At 41.4% G+C, this 19,630-nt stretch overlaps 2 long non-coding RNA genes across 3 annotated transcripts; both read right to left on the bottom strand.

The window, feature by feature from the left end:
• Positions 1 to 4,594: 4,594 nt before the first annotated feature.
• LOC108640924 lies at positions 4,595 to 14,423 on the bottom strand. Its single transcript, XR_001921594.1, has 3 exons — positions 14,359 to 14,423; positions 7,826 to 8,133; positions 4,595 to 4,708 (listed from the first exon to the last, which is right to left on the bottom strand). It is a non-coding gene; the product is annotated as an uncharacterized LOC108640924 (long non-coding RNA).
• Positions 14,424 to 15,373: 950 nt separating this feature from the next.
• LOC108640923 lies at positions 15,374 to 19,205 on the bottom strand. Of its 2 annotated transcripts, XR_001921592.1 has the most exons (5): positions 19,118 to 19,205; positions 18,589 to 18,686; positions 16,389 to 16,551; positions 16,133 to 16,302; positions 15,374 to 15,443 (listed from the first exon to the last, which is right to left on the bottom strand). It is a non-coding gene; the product is annotated as an uncharacterized LOC108640923 (long non-coding RNA). The 2 variants fall into 2 exon arrangements; XR_001921593.1 differs by lacking the exon at positions 18,589 to 18,686 and having other exon boundaries at positions 16,389 to 16,564.
• Positions 19,206 to 19,630: the final 425 nt, after the last annotated feature.

A 19,630-nucleotide genomic window follows, 5' to 3' on the forward strand; every position in this document is an offset into this window, starting at 1 on the left:
CTTGTCCCCGCCGCTCCCACCCTGCTCGGATCAACCTTTTGCTTCCACAGCTTTCATCCTCAGTAACATTTCCATTCCCACTTCTGCTTTCTTTCTCCGTGATCTCCTCCATAACGAGGGTATCAAACCAAAGAGTGCTTAAATTCTTTTTTTTTTTCTCCAAAGTACTAAAAATAACCTCCCTTGTGCCTCCCTTCCCAGGAGAAGCCAATCTTTCATACGCTGTTCCCAAGCTTAGAGCTTGCAGCCCCTACATCTTCTTGCTGATGAGGGTGTCAGATGTAATTATTTTTGAAAGCTGTATCCCATGTCACTAATCTCATTTACTTGGGGATATTTCATCTTGTGGCTGTTTAGTCCTGCATTTAGGAAAGCAACTCACATATGGTCTGTAGCGTTTGAGGCCCCTTTTCAATGTTCTGCAGTAAAAATCCAACCCATTTGGATTTTTATCCAAATAATCCACATAACAACCCAAAGAGCAGCAAGATGTGGCAACATATGAAAGATGCTATGAGAGTGTGCACTCTTGTTCGAAAGCAACAAGCAGAGAATACATAGGAAGGATAAAACCTCTTTGCTTTCATTTTTAACTGCAGATACCAATATTTAGAGGTCTAGTGCATTCCAGGGCTCGGGCATCCCTAAGGAACGTGCACTTACCTCTGCCTTCAGTCCCAAGTGCTGTCACAGTGTCTCCCAGGCCCCGTTTTATCCATGCCACACACCTCACACCCCAGCTGAGAAAGGCTCTTTCAGTTCCTCCAATTCTGTTTCACTGCCTTTGGTGATGCTCCAGGTTCACTACTTGTCCAGGCACTGCAGAGCCCAGGCTAGACAGGAGCGTCTCTGGAAAAGTGAAAGTTTTAGGGACATTAGTTGTACTTTCTAAGGAATAGTAGGCGTAAACATAGATATTTGCCTTTGTGGGTGATCAGAGAAGTGTGCACAGTAACTAGTAAATATATAACAGTGTTTTTTAACATAGATTTTTATTATCAGTCCTTTCTAGCACTTAATATATAGCCAATACAGTTTGACATATGAGATTTAGTTGAAAGAAAGCTTTCAGCAGGATTCTAGATATTTTTGTTTGAAAGACCCATCTCAATTTAAAAATTAAATTGTGACAGAGAGACAGGTTCTGGGAAATTTGACTGAGAAGCAGGAGCAATTGTATTGTACCTTTCCATTACAGCTAAGCTGTAATTGGTCTAATCGCTACTATAAAAGAACAAAATATTGGAATCTGTTGTGCAGTGGGGCGAATTACTTTACATGAATTTGAGAAACAGTGCAGTATCCTCCTTACTGCAAAACATTGCTGATGTATCAGTTTTATGGATATTCTACCTAATTTTCCTGTATTGTTTCAAAATAGCACATGCCCACTGATGACACTAACTCATAATGCACACAGGAGAAAGAAGAACCAAGGTTCCACACCCCACCTCAATCTCACCACAAATCAATTCCACCTTTGAACTAACTTGGCTAATTTAATGTTCTTCTACTATGGAGAAGGATTTAATGAAAGACTGACGCAAATAAAATCCACTGTACCTCCTGGCTGACTTCACCTGAGGAATACTACTATGGTTAGGTTTGTTGGTTAATTTTAAAAGCCTTCTTAAGCATGGAGTAAATTATGTCTGATTTCCAGCCTTTCCAGGAACAATCAAGTCACTCAACATCTCTCAATGGGAGCTTTGTCTGAGTGGCAGCAGGATCTCGTGTGGGGCAAGATGGAGACGTAGTTAATGCTCAGTTTCAGGCAGATGTTGACAGATGAGACCCCAGTGTTTCTGGGCCCTTTTCAGATATTCTTGCTGTATTGCTTTGCATGTGCTTTGTGCCTTTGATCCCCGTTTGGCTGCTTACAGCAGACTCTGAGCATTGGACTGTCCACCTCGCGCTGACGTCAGTGAGCCTTATACGCAAAAATACTGATTTCTGTGGTTCCTATAAACCACGTGGTTTCATATGACAGACATTGCTGGTGCAAATTGCCAAATCCCCACTCGCACCAAGAGCCTCGAATGCGCCTGACACATCTGACTGGATATAGCACTGACTGAGGAGGGTTCAGAGCTGAAGGGCAGAACTTCTATTCCCAATTTCTTTGAAACCAGGCTCCTTTGGATTTACTACATTTGCTCTTTGAACAAGTTGCTAGCTGATGCACTGGGGTTCTATTTTCCTGCAGTCATTCTCTACCACAAGTACCTGAGACAGGAGCTGTAGAAATAAAATTGTCCTTGCCTCCATGAGTTGAGAGTGGCTGAGGAAGAAAAGGCAGCTCATCATCTGTGGAGCTGGCAACACATTTCACCAGTGTAACATCATACATTTGAGTCATCTCTCCAGGGGTTTACTATGCTTTTGCAGCAAAACTCGACCGACCTCATGTGCTAACAGCAGTGATGCTAGTAGGCCTGCTTGGGAAATGCACTGTGCATCCTGCTGGTTTTGGGAATGTTAAAGTGGCCCCAGCTCAGCAGGTGTCCTCAGGAGTGGGAACTCAGATGCAATCAGGGAGTTGCTTTCAGATAGGAAATGAGTGACCCTGTCCTCTGACAACAGCAAAGGACAACTGTCTGGGCTAGATTCATGTTGAGGTTGGTGCTTCCTTAACATTTCATATAAAAGAGATCTTCTTTCCAAAGCTGGATTTCAGAGTTTCCTAAATTTGTCCCTTTTCATTGGGGGTAGAAAGATTTGTCATGTCCTCACAGGATGAAATGCTTGTTTACTAATACCTTCTGTTTTGGCAGGGTGTCCCCTGGATTCCCAAGTTGCAGGCAAAAGCCACTTCCCTTCAGTCTACCCTGCCAGCCCCTCACTGGACTGATACAGGCTCACAGCCTGTACTGGCCAGTCACCAAAACCTGGAATTCAGCCAGGGAAACCTGCTGTAAACATGAAGGTACAGAAAACAGCTGCCTGACTGCTGGCATGCCAAGGAAATAGGATGGTTAAGGAGCAGAGGAGAAGGCATCCCAGTCTGCCCTTAATTACAGTGCCTTGAAACCACTCTGTGGTTTCCAGCCAAGCAAGCTTGTTGTCTTAGGATGAATGCCTGTAAATTTGAAATAAGTAAATGACTTTATTGTGAGTATTTGGCTCAGGAGAGCCATAGCAGCATCCTGAAGGGCTATTTAAATGTCAATAACATTTTTTAATTCGGGCTATAGGAATTAAACAAACTCATATGGAATCAGCAAGCTACTAGTTTAAGTTTGTGTGGCTGTGGACAAGTGTGTGTGGCAGAGCAAACTTCCAGTCAAATAAAAGCAACAACAAACTTGTTAGCTCAAAACTTATTCTCGTTATTAAACACGCAGAACATTTCCTGGATGTTCCCGTACACGGTTTCTAGCACACGTATTAAATCCGTAGTCCTAGTTCCACTCACCCCGTTCGTTCCTCGGGGAACACCCGAGGGAGCGGGAGCGGGTGCTCCCAGCCGGCGGCGGGAGGGGAGCGGGGAGCGTGTGCGGGCTCCACTGCCCTCTCCTGGGGGAAGGCGCTGCCGGGAGTCAGCAAGGACTCGGCAGCTGAGCAAAAAGCGATGCGTTGGGCTGAGTGCTGCTGGTGTTTCACGGAATCACAGAATATGCTGCGTCGGAAGGGACTCACAAGGATCATCGAGTTCGACCCTTAGCCCTGCACAGGACCATCCCCAGGAGTCACACCATGTGCCCCAGAGTGTCATCCCAATGCTTCTTGAACTCTGTCAGCCTTGGTGCTGTGACCACTGCCCTAGGGAGCCCGTTCCAGTGCCCAACCACCTTCTGGGGGATGAACCTTTTTCTAATATCCAACCTAAACTTCCTCTGACACAACTTCAGACCATTCCCTCGGGTCCTGTCACTGGTCACCACAGAGATCAGCATCTAACCCTTCTCCTCTTCCCCTCACGAGGAAGTTGTAGACTGCAACAAGGTCTCCCCTTAGTCTCCTCCAGCTGAACAGACCAAGTGACACCTTTTCTGCTTTAGATTATACTTTGAAATATGGCATCAGGGAAAAAAAATGTTTTAGGGCTTTAAACTGAAAGCAAACAAGTTTAGATTAGATTTTAAGATTAAATTCTTTATTGTGAGGGGGTGAGGTCCCAGCACCGGTTGCCCGAAGAAGCTGCAGCTGCCACATCCCTGGAAGTGTTTCACCGTGTAACAGCACCCCTAAAGGTTTTCATCACAGTTGTGCTACCTATAGAGAGAATATAGCCCTGTGGAGTCAGAGATCCCAGCCACAGGCTGTGACTCTGCAGCCCCAAAGGTATCAAGACGAGGATCACATACTGCAGAGAGGTGCTGGGAGCAACCCACAGAGGGGCATCCCTGCTGGAAGGCTAAAATATCAGCTCTGCATGCTGCTTGCCAGGGGAACAAAGAAAAAAAGAAAAGAAAAAAAAGTTGCTTCTCATAACTGTGAAAATAACTGGGATACACATATCATTCATGAGACAAGACTCTCAACATAACGACGATTTTGTTTCTGAATAGTGATTGTCTGCCTACTAAGCTTTAGTTTCCAGTCCTTTCTTCCAAAACTAGTTTCACTTACCCTTGTATTTCCTGCTTTAATGTGTCTCCTGTGCTTTTTGTAAATACTGCCTTGTCCCATGGCTGGGCCTTTAGTCCAGAGAGAGATTAATTGAGCACATCTCTTAATGATGTGAGTGGCCTTCTTCCTTGAAGGGCTGAAATAAAAGAAGTATAGCAAGAGTCACATTTTCAGTTCTCCTGTTGGTCCCATTACCTAGTGTTCGAGTGCAGAGAAAGCTTGCCAGAAGGCTTTCTGGACACACTCAGTTTGTAGGAAACGGGGCCTTCAGAACCAAGCACAGCTTTTAATCCTCAGCTGAGGAATAAGGTCAGGTATGGCACCTCTTTCCAGCAGACCAGCAGGGAAACTCTGGCACCATTTTCCAAGCAATCTTCTGAGAAGAGATACAGAAGAGCTCTGTGGGGTGTTTCTCAGAAACTTCCCACCCCTCCAGGGAAGCTGGAGCCACTCACAGGATTCTTAGATTTCCAGGCACTCATTTGCCTTTGCCCTGTCTGTGTGCCACTTCTCAAAACCTGTTTCCATTTATGTCTCGTTTCTCTGTGCTTTGGTCGTAAACCAGTCTGCCTTGAGCATTGGAACCCCTCAGCTCTTTGCTCTGGGTAAGTCAGTCTGAGTTTGGCTCTGGTTTTTCCTTATTTTTTTATCAGCATTTATTTTCTGCTCCTGAGGGCATGTCTACATGCTCCAGTCTCACCATCCTGACTGTAAATTCCTGAGGACAAGGGTCTTCAGGTTCATTTTCAGCAAAGTTAACCAATGGATGGCTTTCTGTCAGGAGCTGACAGCAAATGTTACTAGAGCAGAGAATTTGAAAAAAAAAAAAAAAAAGCCACAAGAGAGTTAAATAAGCAAGATGTTTTGCTTTACAATTTTTAGGGCCAGATCTTCAAGTGGTGTAAGTTAGCATAAGTTTTCTGATGCTATAACCCCTACAATCTGAGTGGAAGTCAAAATTTGATGTGATTTTATTTACGGTTTGGTTATTTGCAAGGCTAAAACTCCAGCTTCTCCTGGGGGTTGGCATGGTCCTTTTCATCCTATATTTGGGCTGCTGCCACCTGTTTTGCAGGAGTTTGTTTCTATCTTTGATTTATATTTCTCTGCTGCACTGCATTGGCCTTGTTCTTTCACCTCCCCTCTCATTCATGTATCTCCTATTGTCCAACCTTTTCAGCTCTCTTTTCCCTCTTCCCCCTCCCGTCTTTCCTCTTCCTTGGTAGTTCCCCCTTATCTCAGCAATTGCTGCCAAGAGCTATATTTGGAATAGAGTGGGAACAAGCTATTCTTGTGACTTTACTTTGAAATAACTGGGAAGAGCAGTATGATTTTCTTTGAGCGAATATAAGATACATCGAGGAGAAGGCAGGCTAGTAAAGTCAAAACAACATCATTAGGGAATACCTGCCCAGCAGGTTCATCTTTCCCAACTCTCAGGATGACTTTACCAGTTATCAGTTCTTGTTTGCTCTGTTTTAGCTTTAAATCCTCCTTTTGTGCCAAGTTCCTCTCTCAGGTTAGTAACCTGAGGTGCTAACAAGGCCTAGCTTATCACCACAGTGTCTGGGCACTCATACATCAAGGGGAATGACTGCAACTTAAAATTTCAGATCCCAAAATTAGATGAACCAGGATATATATTTGTTTAATACCTGAACTCAACACCATTGCATCTTCTGGTGTAGTCACAGGATGCTGTTACAGAGTCCCACTTATATGGGCTAGCACAGAAATATGCTGGGAGGAGCAACTTGCTATGGAGCAATATGATTTCTCCATGTCCTCTTACATTAATTCTCTCTCATCACCACCTGTTCCTCATCCCCCCTGCCATTTAAACTACTCTGAGCAACATATTATCAAAGCCAGCAAGAAACAGAGCTACCTGAACAGGACAGCACAGAACGTATTGCTCCCTATGCCCCATATTTCTGTGTTTATACCATTAACTCCTACACTGGCAAATCAAACAAGAAATGAGGCCAAATGAGAAACTCAGCATCACATCTTAATGCTTTGTGCCTGTGCCAGAAGAAGACCCAAGTCTATTTGTCTACTCTCAAGTGAAGCTGGTTCTATTAAAACTGTACGGCTGTAACGTGTTTGTGTGTGAAACTGCTTCCTACAGGGGAAGATACATGAAAATACATGCAGAAAGATGCAGGGACAAGAGCTTTCCTTACAAGTGGCTACTAAATGTTTGACAAGAAACTAGAAGGAAGTGATTCTTCCATCCATCAATGGCTTCCTGGCATTTTATAAACCAGCTAACAGAAATGGTCATGCTGACATGGTGCTTCCACAGTTGTGTCTGCAACAATTGTGAATAAGCTCAGTTTGCCAACAGAATAAAAGCCAATACCAATATCTTAGGAGGGCAAGGCAGATAGAGCTGTAATGCTTTTCTATCAGACCATGTAAGAGAAAAAGACATCAGTCTTCAAGCAAACAGATTCTTTTCCATGTTCACACTGCTACTACTGCCACCACAATGCAGATCTTAAACATGCAGTGTATATCAATTACAAACAGTCTAAGCAAAGGGAAAAATGAATGACCCAGGCTAAGAAGTGACATTTCAGTACTACCGGTAATTCCCATCAGGGCTTGCCAAGTGTCTCTGGGCTTCTGTCCCTTAAAACTGACAATATAACAATAACAATATAATAACAATACAATAACATTTCATACTGAATTAAGCACATGTGCAATGGCTAAGCACATTTCATTAGTATCGGATGAGTTTTGTGCTGCCATAGAAAGCACATTTATTTTATTTATGTGTTCCCAAACTCAGGACAACAGACAAATGAACTTTGACATATTTAGAGAGCACTGCTAAATCTATGGTGAACTCAGAGTGCCCTCCAGTTACCTCTCATCCCCTGTCCCACTCTCACTATGCAAAAATCTTTAGTTTAAGGCTCACAGGGCACTAAGGATACAGACCTGGGCCGGTTTGCTGAAGAGGTAACTAGCCCACAGCTGTATGTCCACAAACAAGTCTGCACTTACTGGCCCAGGGACCAGAAACTGCTTCCCAGGCTCAGGAGTGCCAGTGTGCCTTTGCTTTCTATTACTGAGCAGATGCAGATATGACTGAGGATTGGCTGCACCAAAGTTGGAACTAAACCCTGCTAGGAAAGCCACCAAGTCGGCTTTCCTCAACCTCCCTGGACTGGACCAGCTGAGAAGATCAGCATTTTCTGGGCCTTTCTGCCACCATTCAGAATGAAGGGAATTTTCATACCCATAGTTCGAGTCCTTACCCATGGTGTGTGATGTGCTGGATTCATCCCTCTTTTCTACCTAAAAGCAGCTCAGCCCATTTCTTTCACCTTGTAGGATGGCACCCAAAAACGTTTCAGAGTTATTCTGGGGCCTCCTTGTGTCTTTCTCACTGGGCTTTACGTGAATTGAGCCAGCTGGACTGTCTCCACACTGGAGGTCTGGGTACCTGCCTGGAGAAGGCCGAGATACAGTAGGAAGACATAACTTGTGTCCCAGTTTCTGCACTGCGGTGTCGAGCAGGCCACAAGGAGTTGACAGGCTGTGCATCTGGAGAAGGGTAAATGAGATAACTTTAAGTGCTACATTTACAAGTATTAATCTGCAGTTACAACCACAACCTGAAAGTGCTTTCCAGGCATCCAAGGATGGAGAATCACTGTTGCCATATCCCACAAGTGGGAAGAGAAGGTGTGAAGAAGGAGCTGTGCCACACAGATGATGTTTTTCACTTCAATCCCTAAGAGATATCAAAGAATAGGAAGTATTGACCCTGTGATATACAACGGACCCTCTTTAAAGCTACGTTGAATAATCATAACCATATCAAAAACCCTATCCTGTGGTTCAGGACAGCACTTGTGCTGGAGCATGCTAAAAACACCATCTCTGCCACATGCCTGGACAGCTGACCAGGCATGCCATGGACTTTGCAGGCTTTCTGATAAGCACACTTACTGAAACACAATTTAAAGTTGACAATGTGTCTAAAAACACACATAATGTCAGAGAAGGAAGGAAATGTTGCTTCCCCTTCTCTCCCCCAAACTCATTACAGGCTAAGGAAAAATAATGTATGGAGAATAATACTTCACCATCTAAAGAGTTTTTCTGGTTTCTAAATCTAGTGAAGAGTCATTGTATATTTTGACAGAAAAATGGATCAAAATAATAAAGTGAATACAAAATTATATTGCTGTCAATAATTTAATTTACACAAAATAGCACTGTGACATGGTAATTGTTATATATGATGCAGCATTCAGTATAATATTTGGAGAATGCATTATAGAAAGTCAACATTTAACTACTAAAATCAACTTACATAATCAAAGCTGTCAGGGAATCTTTACAGTTTTATATTAATTTGAATGTAATTTACTATAGAGGTGTCATTCTTAGAGGTGCTTACAATAGTTAATGATCTCTGCATTTCCATTATAAAATCCTATTTTCAAAGGTTTATAACTTGGTCTTAAGAACTCTCAGCCCTCTGGCACATTTTTCTTTTCCTTAAAAAAACTATGTTTTAAACTTTTCTCTCAGACCAGATAGTGTGGTTACTTTCCAAATCCATTTTGAGGATTTGCTAATTTGCTGCTTACTACCCAGAGATGTCAGAAAAAGAAAGGTCCTTCACAGCAGAAGACATTACAGTTACATTGTCTTCTTCCATTTTCCTGAGTATATTACCCCTCAGGCCGTTTTTCTTGCTGAAGTGTCTGAGTATCTCCCAATATTGCGTCCAAACCTCCATCACTCCATCTCTCTTTCCCGTGTTGCTGCCATTAAGCTTTCTCCCAGGTCCTTCCCCTAATCTCAGATTTGGACTCCTGGTTCTGTTCTGTCTCTTCTCACAGATGTCCGCATTTATGTTGGCAGCTGGAACTTCCATCACACCCATCAGTCAGTGGCCTTTCCTGGCTGCACAGTCCTTCAGCCTCACTCATTTTTTTCAAGCTGCAGCCCTAGTTCACTTTTCCAACTCACTAGAAGACCAACAATTAGTTTTGCTCCAGCAAGTACATTTCTCTCCCTGATCTTTCATGCTTGATTCATATCAGACACTACCCATCAACCACCCCAGACCTGCTCTGTCTGTCGGTTAGTGATTTTTGGTTTCCCAGCCACGGGAACTGTGCAGCCCCAAGGCACTAAAGCTGTCCAGGGGGTAGGACACTGCAAACCAATTGTCCACAAACACATTGTTACAGGTCATTCCCAAAAACAGAATTTGAAAGGCAAATTGTCAACACAAAGCTATTATCCATTATAAAACCAAAGCAAATAATAACCTTGCTTTGGTAGACCTGCTCCAGTTCACAGGTCTAGTTTTTCCCAAATCCTACTCAAATTCACTTTTTTTTCCCCTTCCATGTTAGCCAGCTGTCATTTTGGATCCCCCATCTTTCTGTAACCTCAGTGTTGTTAGACCAGACATGTTTGAGCCAACATGTACAACTACCCATAATCTAAATCATCACTGCCATATAAACATTTAGATTTACACTGAAGTAATTTTGTCACTTGTCCAGGATCTCTTTATTTTCCCTGCAAGGACAAGAGCATTTTAAAGTACTTGTGATGCCTTCTAGCCATTCTGCCTTGATATGGCCTCTTTTGTCCAGTGCCAACACTTAGCCAAAACATTTCCTTTCCGTTTTTCCATCATTGCCATTTCCCCTCTTTAAAAAAAAAAAAAAAGAATGTACTAGTTTCTAATAATTCAGTGATGTCACAGATAAGATGGGATGATGGACGTGATTCAAGAAAAATGTGCTTATATTTAGACTGGATAGAACTGGTGACTAACTCAGTGAAAGGGCAGATAACAACGAGAAAGACAACACAGAGTATTCTGTTTGATCTTTCAGATTCATAATTTAGTGATACAAAGAAACTCTAGAAATCACTTCTATTTTTCCCAGGGGATATGCAGCTGGATACAAGCAGGATGAGTGTTTGGCTAAATTATATTTTAAGGAAACATTTGACACACTTCAGATCTTCATTCTGGTTTTGGGAAAAAAAACTAGAAGACTGACTGTAGCATGGACTATTGCCTGAAAGCTCCGGATGTTATTTCATCATTCTTTGTGTTGAGAAAACAGAACTGGAAGATGAAACTTTAAAACTGTCAGAAAAGCCAGGAACTGTATGGATCTCTTCTCCAGTAGAATGAATGGGACCTGACAGGCACAGGAGCTTAGAGGACGATCTTCCAGACTGGATGATGATTCTTGAATTTTCAGTGTCCCCCACAGAAAAATCTACCAGACCGGTTTATCTCCATTCAATATTTTTACTCCTTGAATCTCAATGAGGAGGTTTTCCTCTGATGTAGGTAGTGCTGCCTGCTCTCCCGAGGTTGACGCCCACTTCATTCAAGTATTCCTAGTGCAGCAGGGATGTTAGTGGCTACTGGCTTGCAGCCAACATCCCACACATTTCCTCCGCAGCAAAAATGCCTTAATTCTGACCCACTGCCTTTCAAGTAGATAGTGAAAAAAAATCAGTCACAAAGAGCTTTGCTTTTATCTGCATTTCTCCTTCAGAAAGATCTCAGAAAAACGTCAGACATTGTTCTTTTCTTTTCCAAGGTCCACGGTCAGCGAGAGTGAGGTTTGGTGCTGCTGTTTCCCTGAGCCCAAGAAGAAGCTAAAGGCATTCAGACCCTTGCACTTAGGGGTTTGGGTAAAGGAGTTTTAGGCAGGGTAAGTGCCCAGGGGGTGGATCACAGTGCCTGCCCATGTGCCAGTGGCTGCATCCAGCACTTCTCCTGCTCAGCAGCTCTCCTGAACACCATTCTTTCTGAATCAGTTCAGCCATCACCTACAGTAGGAGCTTGTGTTTCTCAAGCAGGGCACTGAAGAGAGATCAGAAGGGACAGTGGGTTTTGGCTCCTGGTGGAAGTTTTCCATGATCAGCACAGAAAGGAGGAACACTGCTGATATTACCTAGAGCTGTGGGCAGTGTGTCCCAAGTCCAGCATCTGAATGGGCAAGAAGACAATGCACACCACTGAATCTGAGATGGGACAAATTAGGCAACCCACATGCATTTTTAGACCCGCAAAGCCAAGCATATACGTGGGTTTAAGACCAGTGCCCAGAAAATGAGATATAGTGGAACAAAGTTGTTTACTCACAATTCCGTTGCACATAACCCTAAGGGAAAACAGCACAGACAAACAGGTCTTATATTTGATAATCTGGTCAAGCGGACATGAGGGGAGGTGCAGCGGTGACCATAGGGGAATGTGGAGCCCAAAGTTACAGTACAAGGAGGGCTGGAATCAAAAGCCAGGGAGAAAAGGGCTGGCAAATCATAGAGTTAACTTCCAGTGGTGCTGTCAGGATAAAAGAAAGATAAACTACTCTCCAAGTTAGCAAGTTAGGTAGTGAGAAATATTTGAGGCAAGATGTTAATAAATAAATATAAATCAAAAAGGTATCAGGAAAGAAACCCCCAAAGAGAAATACAGTCTAGGAAAAATCACCAGCAAGTGGAAGGCAGATGGCCAAATCTTGTCATACAGAGAGAAAGATACTCTGCTTCGTTCAGTAGAACAAGAAAGTCTGGATGACTATAAATAAGAAAGATAATTAAATGGAATGGAAGGAATTAATTAAAGAAATTATTACGCTGACCTTGCATAAATAAAGTTTCAAACATTGCACACATGCTAATTTGAGGAATAGGATGTCTATAAGTATGGAGACAATTAAAAATATTCACTCCTTTATACTGGGATAAAGGTAGAACCTGAATGGAGGTTAGATGTATTTGGTACTGTTCCATCTGATTATCATCTTGGAAAAATTACATGGAAACTGATGTGGCAATATCCTGAATTCAAGGAGAATTGCAAAACGTACAGATGAACTCAAGGAACACAACTAAAATGGTAAAATGAGCATAGGTTAAAACGCAAGCTGCAGAAAGCTGACAGCAGGAATGACTTCAGAAAAAACAAGGGTAGGTAAATTGGATAAAACAGAGGAAAAGGCTGGCACTCATCATCACCATGACACTTGCATTACATCTCACTTCCAAGTGCAGAGTCCAATTTGGGAGAAGGCAAGCAGCAGAATATGCTCTTTTATAGGGAAAAAAAGGCTTCTTTCTTTTGTAAGTTCCTGTGTCAGTAGCCATTTTATGGGGCTGCCAATCATGGCAAATCAACTGAAAAGCCAGATCATTTTCTAAAGCATCTACCTTCCTAGAGAAAGATTTTCAAGTTGACTGTGTACAATCCAGCTGCTGCTTTTAATCTTTCCCTGACAACAGTAGTTGTTTTATTACTCTGACAGTCATTTTTAGCCCATGAATAGTACCACAGTCCTTGCAAGATAGGAAAATTCTTTTGATCTACAATTTCATAAGGTTTAGCAATGGACAAAGGATTTTTCCAGTATACTTGATCACACACTTGCTGAAGTTTAGGCTTAGAGGCAATAAAAAACCACTGAGCCACCACTTTGGAGATACACAAAAATCCTTTTTGATGAGTAATGACTGCCAAAAAAATTAGTTTATTATAAAAATACTACTTTCTAATAGAAAAGTAAAAATCAGGTTACTCCTGAAATAACTTTGATTCATTGCCACGATCACTTTTCACCTTCACACTGTTTTAATATGGTATGATCTGGAGGATAGAAAATATGGATGCGAGGTAGGCATAAGTGTATAAAAGGAAGGTGTTTCAAGATGTCTGTAATAACTGAGAGAAACTGGGAGAAGACTCAGGCAGACACAGCAGTTTTCCAGCATAATGACTTGTTCCATTTGCTGTGCAAGTAAGAACTGTATGTTTTGTGCAGCCTGAAATACTGTATAAACTCTAAAATAAAATATATTTCTAAATAAAAATAGAAAGCCATTCAATAACTATTTTGAGTGAAAAAGTAATTGAAAATTGTAATAAAAATCTGTAATTTTTATTAATACAGGCTGCAGTACTTTGAGCACTTACACATATGTTAAACTTCTCACACATGTGCATCCCATTTTCTTGTCCTATTCACACTGGAACCCATTCTGGTTTTCCTTACATATAAGGAATTAAAACAGAAGGCCTTTGTGATAGTAAAGTGTAAGGATAATGGTTCCAGGAGGGCTATCAATTTAGCAGCTAGTCAGCTAGTACATAGCTACCTATGGGGAATATTTAGATAAGGTGCTGAATTGGAGTCTAACTTCTTTAAATTCTTTCCTTTGAAAACTCCAAGTCCATTGGCACAGCCAATTTCCATAAAGACATTCCTCTCCAAAAATCTACGCCAGATTTAAAATTTAAAGAGTAAAAAGAAACAATTTTATTTTTGGTTGGATGCAGTTAGAAATCAGTCATTGTAATACTTAGGTTGATCAGAAGGGAATTACAGAGGATTAAAGGATGAACAGGAGTTCCTCTTCTGCTCCCTGCATTGTTCAATTGTTCACAACTCTAGTATTTCTTAATTAACTATATTACAGTACACAGAAACATTGGATTTCATATCTTTTGCTAGACAGCTTCTATTTATATTCTCTTAAAATTTCCACAAAATTCCCCCCCCCAAAAAAAATCACATTTTCTGGCAAAATGCCAGCCTGACTCCTACAGTCTAACATTCACAACATAAATACTTTGCCTCAGAATTTTCAAATAAACAACTTAAGTTTGGTTTCATTAAATTCTTTGGACAATATATTGAGATGTCTCTGTGCAATTACTAAAAAATTTTAAGTCCTCCACAATCAGCTAAAACTGACTCCAGTGTCACTGACCTTGAGGAATCAGCTCTCAGTGCAAGCAGAGATCTTCACTTCTGTTTCTCCAGTTTGCCAGATCTCTAAATGAAAGACTTTTTAAAGGGTTATCTTTGCTCTAAACAATTCAAACTGTATTTTTAGCCCACTGTTTTGAAATAATGCACGTTTCTGAGTTCTGCATGTGCAAGATTTTTCTTTCCATTTTTTCCTCCGAATTAGGAGGACTCAGAGGAAAGAATTTGGCCATGGTTGTTTGCTAATTATGTTCAAAAATTGCTACAGAACATCAACCTCTTGCATCAGACCATGCCTGGAATTGCAACTTTCTCAATGTTTTCCCACTCAGTCCTGTTAACTGAGTTATTCCCTGCCATTATCAACTCTTGGACTTTCCCTTTGAGACCTCAGTCCATTACAGTGGGAAAGATGGACTTACTGCAGGAAACACGGACGTGTTTCTGCATCCTTCCGGCCACATCTTGCAAAGTGCATAAGGCATTGTGCAACAAAAATGAATGAAAATTGGAAAGCACAAGGAGAGCTGTGCTCTGATAACCCATGCAAACTGCAGCTCACACAGGTGTCCTCTTCTCTGAGAACTGTCAATAACTAAAGAGAGGTCTGGCTCCAAGCCCTGCTGGAGCCAGGAGCAGTTAACACCCTGAGCTAAGGTGCAGGCCTTGACTGCTCCCAGCACAGTGACTTTCTGCCACTCCAGACTGCCATGGTGCAGCTGACAGGCAGCTCATTGCATGGGCAGGGCAGCAGAACCACAGCGCCTGCAGGGACTTCCTGCAAGTGGGACTGGTAAAGGTTCAGGGAGCACAGACTTCCCCACCAGGACCAATCTGTTGTCTGCAGTCATGTTTATTTAACTGATGATCTACATCTGCAAAAGCATCAGCTTCACAACAAATTATTCATCAAAAATCTAGCTCCATGCTTTCTGCTTTCCAATGCTGACTTTAAGGATATTTCATCTAATAAATCTGAAGTAGGAATGAATAAACAAATGTGGCATTATACTAACCTTGTTAATTATGCATCAACTACATGGTGCTGGAAGTACACACAATACTAGGAGCTCATGGAAGATGAGTCTGCAAAAAGGAAAGATTATTATCTACATGATCAGAAACCTCATTTTGCTTTAAGCTTCATCTGTTTTGGGTGGTTTGACTGAAAAATGTATTAATAATTTCCAAGTTGTGGCTGACTGATTTAAAATATTTCAACATTCTGTACGCTGTACCTAAAAACAAAATCTTCCTAGTGTGGTGTTCTGTCTCTTCATTTGTAAAATACAGCTATTTCTTCGTCATTCTGTGTGGGACCAGAGAAACACTACAGAGCTTTTTGCTTTGGAAAGGGAAGAAAGAAAGAAAAAAGGAGAGTTCCCTTCCCAACAGCAAATAAAAGGCCCAGTCTCTTGGCATCAACTCACTGACTCAGATCTTCTGAGTTCTCTTCGAGAAGGAGACAAATGTTGTCTTCTGCATTACAGTCCCAGTAGAAGCTTTTCTGCATAGCGAAGCAAATCATAAACATAAGGCCCTCATTAGCAGAAAAAGCTTTTCCAGGAACAGAATAGTGACTGGGAAATCATCCGATTCTTGGACAAGCGGTATTTCAGCCATCAGCCCCAAGACAAAAGGAAAGGGGAGGCCAAGGGCTCTGGCACTAAGCTGTGCTCATAAGGACCTTCCTGCAAAACCTCTTCCAGGCACGTGCAGGACAGTATCTGCTTTCACTCAGGTCATTCAGGCTCAGCACCCCTACAACATCCCACCTTTCTCCTTGATGTGACAGCAACTTCTGCAACAGGCACACTCCCACACTTTCTGGGGAGGAAGGATGCTTGTTTTCTCCTGGTTGCAGAGTCTGAAGTATCTGCCAATATTCAGCACTGCTGTAACAAGGGCTCTGTTGCAAAATGCAGGTCGGTGCTCTCTCAGTTTCCTGGTAATCCAAGAAAAATTGTACTGATGTAAAAAAAACCAAAAGAGTTTAAACAACCAATAAGGACTTGCATAGGACCCTTCCACCTCAATTCTTGTCATTTTTCCAGCAATCAGGCCAGGCCGGGGTGTTGCAGCATCATCCCAACAGTTGGCATGAGCACAGTCAATTGCCCTTCCTCCCAGTTCCCATCTTCTGCCTCAAATCAGAAGCTGCTTTGTAGTACTGGAGACAAGGAAGCATCCTCCTCTGGTTAGAGATGCTGCATACATATAAAGAAAAGGATGAAAAATTAAAAATATGTCTGTAGCATTTGTATAGGTTATACACACATATATATGTGTATATATAGATATATAGCATTTGTATGGATCTAGCTTGTTATCCAAAATTTCTTACATGTAAATAAGAGAGCATTTGGCTTGTGTTTTGGGGCGGTTGGTTTCCCACTCAAACATATGAGGCTGCATTACAGCTACAAATGTTTCTTTTGAGCAGTTAACACTGCAACAGTTCAAAAATATCTATGCAAACCTTTTACAGGTGATGTTCTTAAGCCTTGCATTAGGGTATTATTGTAGCTAAACCCGATGGACTGAAACAGTATCACCTCTGTTAAACCTCATCCATTTTCTATGAACAGTTCTCAAAACAGTGGAAATTGCTGTCCCAGCTAAACTGAGTATCATCATGAAACAAAACCAAGTGTTCAGAAAATTTTCAGCAAATGAGGTTATATTGTGACACATATTAAGATCTCTCAGAAAGGAGAATATTTATTGCTAACAAGCTTCCAAAGCAAGCTGGATATGTAGGGCTGATGGATTATTTTTTCATCAATAAATTGTGGAGGAAATTGCAGAATTGACATTAATCTTGCACCTTAACACTTCTTGCTGTGAGGTTTCATTTCATAAATATTCCCTTAAAGTAGAGGTTTTAAAAAACTAAAACGACCAGGGTCCTCGGCAGTGAAAGGTGAAGTGGGCTATATTTGGGGTCACCTTTGCAGAAAGGGAACACCTCGATAAATGCTCTGTGTGACTAGTTGTGACAGAGGGTTATGTGTCTGCCAACACAACCTACATTTTTTACGTTAATAGTACAAGTCAGAATAAATATTATCTCCCCTCATGTGACAGACCTTTGATAGAGCAGAATTGGCCTGGTTGATTAGGAGCACGTGTCAAACACAGATAATGGGGGAATCCCTTTCAGCAGCAGCACACCAGCTCAGCAACCATAATGAGGCCAATTTAACGAGCCTTCTGTTTTACAAGAGATATTAATTGCAGTCCTGTCACATAAGGTACAATTCAAGATAAAATATGTAAAAAGGGGGGAAATTAGATCTCATTCCATTTTGGTCACCATTATAAATTTTCTTGCAGGACCATGAATCTCCCCACTGCTGATCTGAATCCCCTGGGTGGCTGACATGCTGCAGTAGAACAATGTGCATTGTTATGAGGGCTGTTGAACACCAGAAGAATGTCAGGCTTTTCGTTGAATCTTTCTACCACTATGATTTTTATTCTACTCTACACAGGTTTTGTTGTTTGTTTTCTAAAAATGCAAAAAGCAGGCACCATTCCTGAACAAGTCTCAGCCACCAAGCTGCCCACCTTCTTGTGTTGAAGATTTAGCACTAAAATTAATTCTAATACATTGTTATTTCAGTGGATGCAGAGTGCTTCCGAACCAAATCTATGTTGTCTTCTAACAATGAGTACATTTGCAACGAAACATTGGCCGCAAAGCTCCAACTGCAATATATTCAGCCCTGAATATTGCCAAATTATATAAAAATGGGAGTGACCAGAGAATTTTAATCCTTACCTCTAATCCCAACATCTGGTTAGAATAGTTCAGTTTGTTTAAAGATACCGCAACAGCAGCTTTGCAGAGAAACTTGTTGCTCAGGAGATGAGCCTTAAGGCTGCTCATAATCTTAAATCTTTTGTCCTTGGCAATGCCAAGAACTCCAGAACCACAACATGTACAAGCTGTGAACATACCCAGTACCTTGGTCATCAAAAGGTTAATTTTTTTTCTCAGCACTGAGAAGGAAATAGGTGGAAAGAAAAGCAAAGATGGACTAATTTTTCTATTAAATATGTTAATGAGATTATTTTATTTTTCAGCAAGGAGGAAGAATGCCCACAAAGACAGATTTATATAGGTCTTTACATTCTAATCTGAGAGATTATCTCACAGAGTTTAGGACATGATAAAAACAGAGTTTAAAGCTGCTTGCAAGCCCAGGCTCACCAGCAAAGTGGTTACCTTAAGGGACTTCGGGTAACACATCAGGAAGCTTCTAAGAAAACCTTCCTTTCTTACACTGATGCCAGCAGTGAAGTCCACCATTTTCTGCACAAAGCCTGCACATTCAGGAAACACAGTACTGAAATTCAGCCAGCCACACACATCTCGCAGAATTCAAAGCATGGTCTGTCAGCCAAATGACACAAAACATTGAAACACACAGTTCTAAAGTCTGGTCTTATTCAGCAAAATATTTGCATACTTTCAGACACATCTCCAAATGATAGCATTTCCTAAATCCCACCCTCAAGAAGTGAGGCCACGTTTGGCCTAAAGATGCAAATACGTACCAGCCTGGACTCTCAGAAGTATCTAGGAGTCCTAATTTATATTCTAAAAGTCCCAGCTAGAGATTATCTGCATTTTAGGAAACTCAATAACACTTCAAATCCCGTCCAAGGAGTTTAATTTGCTTCTGAAAAGAGGTGCTTTAAAGATTATAAATATACAATTCACAGTAATAGAACCTCAGCATGTACTCCCATACCTGTTGGACCAGAAAGCAAGTCTGACACTAGAAATAGCAGCTCTCTACTGCTCGTGTGGAAATGCTGAGATCATTCCAGGTGACCCTGTGCAAATATAAAAGGACCAACAGAGTTTTTGTAGGCAGTATTTTCTGATTGTAAGAAGAAACCCAAAATACCCAGATGTGAGAACATTCACTGGTAAAATTATTGAATAATCATTTCATGATATGGGTTTTTTTCTGTTGCTTTTTAAGATTTTCATTAATGGAAAATACCGATATGGGAAGACAGTGCAATATATAATTTCATACTATGCACCCTGACAATATCCTTTCTGAGATTAGCCATTTCACGTTTCTGAAAAGTACCATGTACATGTAAGCCTCTTAATTAAATACAGGAAATTATGTTCAAGCAACCCTCTTCCACATTCTGAATATGAAAGAGTCCATTAGAATATTGATAGCCCATGCAATATGTTAATGTTGGAAAACATGCTAGTTTTCAGTAATTACAATGACTCATCAAGA

Source organism: Manacus vitellinus, unplaced genomic scaffold (assembly GCF_001715985.3).
Source record: "Manacus vitellinus isolate BGI_N305 unplaced genomic scaffold, ASM171598v3 scaffold_48_pilon, whole genome shotgun sequence".
NCBI lineage: Eukaryota > Metazoa > Chordata > Aves > Passeriformes > Pipridae > Manacus > Manacus vitellinus.